General features: G+C 43.0%; 1 protein-coding gene across 1 annotated transcript in view; it reads right to left on the minus strand.

Moving 5' to 3' along the window:
* The window catches only part of SAXO6 (stabilizer of axonemal microtubules 6), an 83877-nt gene extending 77568 nt beyond the window's left edge, over window positions 1–6309 (minus strand). The window contains exon 1 of the mRNA XM_087764370.1: window positions 6129–6309. The gene's annotated coding sequence lies outside the window, so the exon portion shown is untranslated. The remainder of the gene's footprint in view (window positions 1–6128) is intronic.
* Between the last annotated feature and the right edge of the window lie 892 nt (window positions 6310–7201).

The raw sequence follows: 7201 nt of genomic DNA on the forward strand, positions 1-7201 counted from the left end.
ATGCATAGAGAAATGACAATATTTGGAACTTTCCTCTCTTTTAATTTTCCTCTTGGTGACCTCTATTCATGTTCCTCTACGAGTTATCATTTGATTCCTCTCTTCCTCCAACTTTTCCTATGAAGAAATGTGAAATAACTCACAGAAATCTTTAAAAACATAGAAACAGGGACACCAAGTCAGGGAACATCAGCACAGCCTAGTATCAGTGGCAGCAATAAATGCCTAGAAAAGAATTTAGGAACAGAACAAGTGCACAATGTTGTTCCCAGAATATCTATCGAGCACACAGCAATTTGTGGTTCAGAGGATTCCTGAACCAGACATGGTGATTTTGCATTTAATAGCCCCCAATGGATTCATCTTTCATTAAGTTGTCTAGTCACTCTGGAACCCATGCTAATTTTGCTCATCTACAGTATTTTGTGGTAAGGGGAGAAGAGAAGGCTCCAGGGAGACCTGATTGTGGCCTTTCAGTACTTAAAGGGGGCTTATAAGAAAGATGGGAACAAACTTTTTAGCAGGGCCTGTTGCGATAGGACAAGGGGTAATGGCTTTAAACTAAAAGAGGGTAGATTTAGACTAGATATAAGGAAGAAATTTTTTTACGATGAGGATGGTGAAACACTGGAACAGGTTGCTCAGAGAGGTGGCAGTTGCCTCATTGCCAGAAACATTCAAGGTCAGGTTGGACGGGGCTCTGGGCAACCTGATCTACTTGAAGATGTCCCTGCTCATTGCAGGGCAGTTGGACTAGATGACCTTTAAAGGTCCCTTCCAACCCAAAGCATTCTATGATTCTGTGATCTTCAGCATTCTGTCTTCCTTCATGTTGTTGCTTAAGGTTCTTGGTTTTGATATTTGAAGGAGATATTTCAGGAAATATTTCAAGAATTGACAACCTAGGGTTGATCTTTGACCTTGAGATGAAGAGAGGAGATGTGATTCTCCTTCAGAAGATCAGACAAATGTACCTCTACCTTTAAACAAACAAAAAAAACCCACAACTGAGCATAACAGTAGTATACATTTTTACACAGTGAAAGTACTTGAGTCTGGTTTCAGGTGCAAGCCTTTCATCATGCACAGCTGAATCCATTAGAAAAGTTCTCAAGAAGTAATCTAAACTTGGCTGCATAGTGGAATTGTGCAGATGTATTGGGTTTTGATAAGTATTGAACTGAATTTATGCTGCGGTGTGGCTAGACAGCGTGGCTCCCATGGAGTTTCATAAGCAGCGTCTTCTGTTTTCCACCATTCCTTCTTGCCAAAGGAGACAGTTCCCTGTGCAATTCCTCATAGCATTCAAAGGAATTCACAACAGAAGCATGAAGTCTGTTGTATACTGTGAAAAAAACAGATCCTTTGTGCCATAAGGTAATGGAGCATATCTAAAATAATACAGCACAAGCATTAAACTCAGCAAGAAAAATTCTGTTCTGTTACCACCAGCTCATTGACAGAAAATTAAGCTGAAAAATTTGGCCAAGCATACTTCTGTATTTTCTTCATGCCTGGTTGTTGTGTTCAAACAAAGGCCTTCTCTTTTCCACACAATATAAATGCTCCTTGTTCGAATCTAGAGTTCATAACTTAAGAATTCATTCCTAGAGAAATTGTTTTATTGTTGTTACTACTGCTACTGAGAAGAAGAAGAAAAAAAAAAGTGTTACTAAAGCATCTAGGGTTCTGTATTATATTAATACAGACAGAAAGAGGGGAAACACTAAAGCAGTGAGATGACTTTAGACAGCCTGGCTGGCAATAGCCTCTGCACCCCGCTGGCGTGCCCAGTTTGACCCGATATCTGCTTTTGCAGTTCAGGGAGGGTGAGTGATCTGCTTTCTGCTTCCCTCTGAGGACACCAAGGGCCCAGAACCAGTGGGACGGTCAACAGCAGTGGTGTAAGCAGGCTATGGTCCAGCAAGCAGGATTTTGCAAAGGAAGGGTGGGCAACTAAACCTCAGGGCTGCCAGTCAACTGAGTGATTGCTTCTCGCAAACCAATGCGTGGTGGGAGCTGCAAGCAGCCGTGGGGCCACAGCCGTCTGGAGGGAGAACCAGAACCTCCCGTGCCTCTGTTGCTGTCAAGCCCATGCTGAAAGGAGGAGAGAAAATGCCTTCAATTGTCTCATCCCCAAGCACCCCACCTGGGCTCCTGCACCCTCAGATTGAGTGGATAAAGATTTTGCCTTAAGGAACAGACGTAGGTTGTTCTTCAGCCACTACTGTGTCATGCTGTGCTGTTTGCTGTAAACTTACATTCAAAACAGAGCTGGACTTTTGAACTGGAGGCCCCTGGGGAGGCAGAGCTATGTTCCATTACTAAATTTAGACACTTCTGAAGTGGAAAATGGTAAAATGTTTTGCAAATAGCAAACTTTTCAGGATGCAGTGCACAAGACTTGTTCCACACAGCCTGGCTGCTACGAACAGATGATTGGAAAATGGGCAATCATTAATCTCCTTCTGGAAAGACATATAGATTCCTGAACTGTTCACAGATGACTTCAGATACATCCAGAATGAAAGGCCTGATTTTTCTCCCTGGCTCCAGTCGTACAGAGCATTTCACACTGGCACTTCTGCCTAGGCATCACTGTTCCCCAAGGAGGCATTTGAATCCTCTGCAGAAACAGATGAGTCTATGTAAAAGCTGCTCCATTTCCTGACAATATTTGGGAATGGTATTTTTACCCTATAGTTGGCTTTTTTTTTTTTTGAGAGGCTTTATAGGTATCATCAAAATTGATAATCTACTATGTCAGATAATCATGGTATTTATGGCCTTTATCACCTTCAGCTCAGTTCAGAGTATTTCATTATACTTCAGATATAACTCACTTTTCTGTACAATCTTCAAAGTCATCGTTCCAACAGCATCATGCAGCCAACTCCATGAATAAGTTATTTCTTAATATTAGGATACAGAGTGTTAATTAGGATACCTTACTACTTTGTGTCTTGCCGTGGCATATTTACAAAGATCCGTAAGAAATCTGGCATTGGATTTCTTGCCTCTTCTGAGAAAGCTCATCCACTGCATTGCATCACAACATCTGCTTCATGTAAGCTCCTTGAAGTTCACTGGGACACAGCCTAACAAGCAGCAACTAGAGGTTAGCTTGGCTGGAGGAGGCAAGCAAAAGTTCATCTGCAGAACCTTTCTGACAAGCACTACGGTCACTACAAGTGATCTGTGTATTTCCATGGATGTTCAAAACCATAAGTCCCAAGTGACTCTTGGGATCTACAAACTGGAATAGACAAAGAGGAATAGAAAAAGCCCAGAGCTATGCTTCCTCCTTTAGTTTTTATTCATTAACAATAGAGAAGCCAGATGCAGTGAAATAAAATGTGTGTACTTAGACAAGAATGCTTTACTATTTAGATAACAGAATTATTTAACAACAAGAGGTAAAATCCTATAAAAATTAGCATTTTGCCTCTCTGATGTGGAAGATATGATGCAGACTGGTGGTTCAGAGTAAAGCTAGGATAATACAGTTGCATGAATTAGAAGACGATATAATTTAAGAGAAAATGTAATTCTGTTGCAACACCATCTCTTGGTTTAAGTTGCACAGCAGGACAAGGGTTTCCTAAGACAAATTTGATAACCACCATGGAGGTTTTTTTCTTTTTTTAGTTGCCTAGTTACAGAGTTTGTAAGCATATCTTACAAGGTTAGCCCATTTGCGAGGTATCCTAAATATGTTAGGCCTGAAACTATAGCCTTGGCAATATACCAGAGACCCAAAGGTTTCTTACAGAAGACTCTGATATGCATCAGTTTCCAACAAAACTTACAGATTAAAATCATTCTTGGCATACAAAAAGGTCCAGGCTAGACCCAGACGGACAATGACCCAGTGTTTCTTTGTGATTCAATCCACTTGGTATCTGTAATGTGCAAAACAAAAGTATATTTCCTTCATTTCCATAAAGAATTTTAAGATCTACAAATAAGAGTTGTAGAACAGAGCTAAGCACTATTATCCTAAGTAACTCCATTGCTGTGTCTTAAATTGATATATCTATATTCTGTGAGTCATAGATTTGTTCTCTTTTTAGTAGTAGTTTATATAGTTTTTGTGTTTTTAAAATTATTTTCAATATTTTCTGATTTCATGCTCTAGAATTTGCAAGGATCCACTTTCCTCAGCACTCTGGTGTAGAACCTAAATTGCCATGGTATCTGCTCTTCTCCTGTGTGGTCGCAAAAGTCACCTTGAAACTGTGATGGCATCGTCAACTGGTGCAATAATGTCTTCCTGAGGCTGCAAACATCCTGAATTTAGCACACTAAACTGCCTGTTCATATTCCAGGTGACCACGCATACACTGGGATTCTGTGACTAGTGTATAAAATTTGTCTAAGAAAAAACAGGCAGTGCTTTTTTACATAAAATATTTCACCTTCTCCAACCTCTTCCCTCCAACACTTTGTTTCCTCTTTTTCTGCCCTACCATGACCTCTCTGAGTCTGTCCTTTTTTCAGCCCTCTAGGAGCAAATTAATTGGATTAAGCGACTCCTCCTTCAACCATCACAAAAGGAAGTAGGGTGTTAGAAATCCCGTCTATAGCTCTTCACGCAGAAAGCCATGCATGCAGGAGGCAGAACCGGGCAGCCCAAGGACCAGCTGGGAAGCTGGGACCGGCCGAGTCCCAGCACGGAGCTGCTGAAGCTGCCTAAGAGCAACCTCTTTCCTTTGAACAAATGGAAGGGAAAGAAGATGCTGAATAAACATCAGCCGAGCCAAAACCCGAGGAGCAGAGCCTAGCCAAATGAGAGGTGTAATGTAATAAACTCTTCCTCTGATATAACCTTTGTTGAGAAAAATCACCAGTTAGTTTCACTGTCAACTTCAGCAACAGTCAGCTGTCAATTAGCCATCACTGATTATCCATCCTGCTTTTGGTGACTCCTAAGACAGCTCTGCGCAAGCCCAGGTCAGGTCTAGAAACAGTATGGGCCCTTCATGGGGAACTGTCTGCCTGGTAGGCATAATGCCAGCTCACTGTTTTTTTCTTGTTGTATGTCTTCATAGCCTAATTTAGATATGTTTCGTATTGCTCATTTTTTTCTTCAAGCTGAGTGTTCACCTCTGTCTTTCCTGACTGCATTTTGCTAGATAATTAGCAGCTGTGTGAACCTTACTTATGGGATGAAGGTGGGCATGGAATGCTGGGAGCAAAGATTAAGGCCCCATTCTTTCACCTTAGAAACAACATTTTGTTTCAGAAGAGCCCATGAGTGTTGCCATGGCACTTGGGGATTGTTTTTGTGCGTTGGGTTCCACTGTGTGGCGACTTACATAGAGCTTCTTTTAATTTCCTGACATTTTCAGTGATGGGGCCAAACTATAAATTCTCGGATCCCTGAACTTTGCTCCTATTTTGTGGTTTGAGCTTGTTTTATTGACTGATAATGATTTTATAATAAGAGAATTGTTCCACTTGTTAGCAGTGCAGTGACTGCTGGAGGTCTGTGCCCAGCGTAGATTACTTAATCCAAGCTGGCCAGATACTTAAACCAACCATGCATTTTAGCTGTTTCAAATGAAGACTGTTTCCATTGAGCTGGTTGCTCTTAATTTTCACTGCCCTCTGACAGCTGCTGCATCAGAATTTCCTTTCTACAATTAGTTATTGCAAATTTGTATATATGAACAATTTTTAAATACGAAAGGTAGCCGACACTGGTGCTGTTTGCACTGCCAAAGCGATTAGCCCAGTGGGAAAATGAGTGTTGCAGGGAGAATATTGGGGTCCTTACAGAAGTGAACTCCTGCCATATGAAATGTCATTTGACATAGGGAAAGGCCTCAGAGCGACGCAGCGATCACACAGTGTGCAACACCTCCTCCAGCTGCGTAAAGCCGTGGCCCACCACAATGAACCAACACTCCTCGGGAGCAGCTCCCTTGCGCTCTCCTGGACCCCTCTGTCACGAAGTTAACTGCTGCAAATGTATGCAGCAGCCCAGATATACCATAGGTTGCAACGCGTGGCTGACACAAAATGCTAGTTGCAAAGGGTAAGACCATGAAGAAGTGAGGCTGCTAGGCTAGGCTAGCCATCAGAGCTCTCTCTACCGAGACACCTCCAACGGACAAGTCACTCACCATCCTCCGGCCGTAGCAAATGGGCAGCTTTTCCACTGGCAGTGACAGCTTAACCAGGTCTTGACATTTCTTTTAGCCACTCATTTCTGCCCCCAAAAGACTCCCTCAGCAGGTCAGCAAAACTCTGTGTGGCCGCTCTGTGACCACCAGATCAAATGACCAATGTGGACTAACAAGAGTTCTCCTGGATTTCCCGACACTGCGCCCCCGCCAACAACAGCTTCACCAGCACCAGTCCTACAACAGTGCAGAGGAGCAATAAGGCAAGGAGACAAAAAGAGCTGCAGTTTAATTAAAGCCATCACTGACAGCAAAGGAAACATCTGCGGAGCCACCGCGTCCACACTGACTGCAGAACAACCGAGCCTCCCCTGGCGCTTGTCTCTCTCTGCTAACTGCAGACAGAGCCTAGGAGACCTCCTCAGGCTGAACACCTAACTGTGAGATGGTTATAGCCAGATTAAAAAACTCCACCCAAAACATCTCTGGGTCTTTGGTGTGAAAGCACCACATCCTGATATCTTGTTTGCTAACCATTTTTCAGGCTATCAGGCACTTCATTTCTGATCATGCATCTATCTTGGTGCCCCCTCACTACCTACTCCTTTTTTCTCCCCATCCTTTCAAATTGTATTTTGACCTTTTCATTTGCTCTTGCTTCTGTTGTACTTCTTTTCCCCTTTCTTTCATGATTTTTATCTTTTTTTTTTCTCCTCTGGTTTCAGCTTTGCGTTTCCGTACTTTGTTTTCAGTGTGCTGCTGCCTGACGGGTTGTCGCAGTAACACCTCGTACGTAATTAGCTGCTGTGCTCTTCGCCGTACTGTCGGGTAGAGATCTAATTGGCCTCTCAGTTTCCCCGCTACAACTCCACGGCCAGGCTAAAGACAGCCTTGGTTGTCCCTTCCCTTTCATGCTGATGTAGCCCCAGAGCCAGCCAGCTCCCCGCTTTGGTAGCTCATCAAAAATCTGCATTCCTCAAAACCTAATTTGGAGCTGGCAAGTCCGAAGCCGAGTGTCATCAGTCGGGTGAGCACATGATTTCAGGCCGGTGTCACTGACTTTGGGGAGCTGC

The sequence above is a fragment of the Nipponia nippon genome, unplaced genomic scaffold, assembly GCF_047370975.1.
Source record: "Nipponia nippon isolate SJK-2023a ecotype South Korea unplaced genomic scaffold, ASM4737097v1 scaffold_3, whole genome shotgun sequence".
Taxonomy (NCBI): Eukaryota; Metazoa; Chordata; class Aves; order Pelecaniformes; family Threskiornithidae; genus Nipponia; species Nipponia nippon.